The 2,356-nt window shown below is 47.2% G+C and overlaps 1 protein-coding gene across 1 annotated transcript in view; it reads left to right on the forward strand.

Annotated features, from left to right (window-relative positions):
• SORL1 (sortilin-related receptor, L(DLR class) A repeats containing) overlaps window positions 1-2,356 on the forward strand; it is a 37,056-nt gene that overhangs the window by 18,782 nt on the left and 15,918 nt on the right. The gene's annotated exons all lie outside the window — the stretch shown is intronic.

Raw genomic sequence — 2,356 nt, forward strand, 5'->3', positions numbered from 1 at the left:
GGGCGGGGGGGTTGGAACTAGGTGATCTTTAAGGTCCCTTCCGACCCAAACCATTCTATGATTCTATGAAAAGCGAAGGGTTTCTTTCCTCCAGTGCCTTCTGCCAGCCTTAGGGCTCACTGTGAATTTGCTGACCACTTTGTGATCCTCGCACAGCGATTCAGTTTTGCTTTTCACTTTCAAGATTGCACTGACAGGCATGCAATACTCTGGTGGCCACAGGGCTGTCCACCTCCTGCATATCAGCTGGTGGTGGTTGTGCCTTTGAAGCACCACTTTATGGAGAAGCGGGTCTCTGGCTGCCAGGCAGTCAAAGGATGCTTCTGCACTAAAAAGGGCTCCCTTGTTGCACAGAGACAGCAAACAGGCCAGTGTGCACTGATTGCATTTCACAGCTTCAACTCTGATTGTTTTCTTGCCATTAAATACTTTGCAGAAAACAGGCATGTACTTTGCAGCTTCTCCACAATCAGTTGGTGTGAAGGAGAGGCAGAGTTAGTTAAGGAAGTGGCTCCTCACCTGAGCATCCTCACTTTGCTCCATGGGTTTGCAAACCTAAAGAGGGTGTCAGGAGTATGGAGTCACACCTGGAAGATCTGCTCTTATTTCTGCTTACAACTCATATTAATGCAACCTGGTTGCCAGAAATAGCATTGTTCCTAGCTTATGCCTCTCCCGCAGCAAGTCCTACACCCGTGAGCCTCATTTGCTATTTCATAGAATGGAATCACAGAATGGTTTGGGTTGGAAGGGACCTTAAAGACCATCTGGTTCCAACCTCCCTGCCATGGGCAGGGACACCTTCCATTAGACCAGGTTGCTCCTTGTCCAGCCTGGCCTTGAAGTTAAAAGTCACTATCCTCAGCACCACAGTGTAAAACTGATGTCCCTTTGCAGCATCCTAAAGTTAACACCCAGACAGAGCCATTTCTTCATTAGAAGAGTCAACAGGCAACAATGTATTGGTCTTTCCCATTATAAAACCCCAAGCAAACAAGAAAATCCAAAACAGACAAGCCAAAAATCCAAGTATTTAGAAAACGTTTATTGGAAGAGAGTTCTGAGAGTAGGCAGCACTTCAGTCCATCAGTGAAAGGTCTAAGATCATACTTACAGAGTGTTGAACAGGACAGTTCAGATAACAGCAGTGGTTTCCATGCCACGTGGCTGAGATCAGTTAGAGCAGATGGGTGGCTGGGGCTGGAGGAGCCCTGCAAAGCCCCCAGGAACCCCCAGGGATATCAGGAACAGCTTTGCTCTGGCTGCAGCCCTGAAGCCTTGGGGACGGACAGTGGCACTAGTTGCTGTCATGGGGCTCTGGCATTAGGATCTAGGAGATCCCTTTCAGCCCTCCGAGCTCTTGTGTGTTCACCTCCTGCAGCATTTGCCGTGTCTCGAGCATACGGGGTGTATGGCATGGCACTGGGGATCCTGGTCATTAGTATTCCGGGTGCGTGGCTATATAAGAAGGTTTAAATTATATTGGTATCACTTATCTCTCATATGAGTTTCTCCAGAGAGAATTAACTACAGGAAAGGAACCTACTTCAAAAAGCATGTCGAGTTTGTAAAGCCTAAAGTTTAAATTATCTAAGAGGATCACAATTATTTGAGAAACATTCCATCTGACTTCACCGGCTGCAATTATTACTCTTATCTAAAATAATTACATTTCACACTGAATACCTAATAGAATATTACTGGCACAAGATTGTTGTATGTTGAAATATCTGCAAGTGCATGTCACTCGCTAACCTAAAATTCAGTAGCCTGCAATTTAATTAAGTTGAACATTGCTTTTCTTCTCAATCACGACGAGTGCTCTCCTGGTTGAAGAGTGGTATTTGTCTCTAAAGTGACAACATAGACTAGGCTTCAACCAAGATACCCCACAGGCAGAGATTTTTGTGACAGGAGCCTAAGGAAAGCCAGGGCCCTACTCCTTTGGAAACCCAAGAAGAATTGTATTTCTAATTTGCTTTAGCAACATGGAAAAGCCTTGCCTGCCTTAATTAAGGGCCGTCTCTGAGTCCATCCTGCCCTGCACAGGGGACTCTGACGCTCTGTCAAGGCTTAGAATCATAGAATGGTTTGGGTTGGAAGGGACCTTAAAGATTCCAACCCCCCTGCCATGGGCAGGGACACCTTCCGCTAGACCAGGTTGGTCCAAGCCTCATCCAGCCTGGCCTTGGACACTTCCAGCGATGGGGCATCCACAGCTTCTCTGGGCAACCTGTCCCAGTGCCTCCCCACCCTCTCTGGGAAGAAAAGTGAAGAGGTTGCTTGCTTGCTGTGATGTTTCTTGCCATCTCCAGCAAGATGCCACCACTGTCACCTTTGCCCACACGCACCAAGG

This window comes from Eurypyga helias, unplaced genomic scaffold (assembly GCF_000690775.1).
Source record: "Eurypyga helias isolate BGI_N326 unplaced genomic scaffold, ASM69077v1 scaffold4003, whole genome shotgun sequence".
Taxonomy (NCBI): domain Eukaryota; kingdom Metazoa; phylum Chordata; class Aves; order Eurypygiformes; family Eurypygidae; genus Eurypyga; species Eurypyga helias.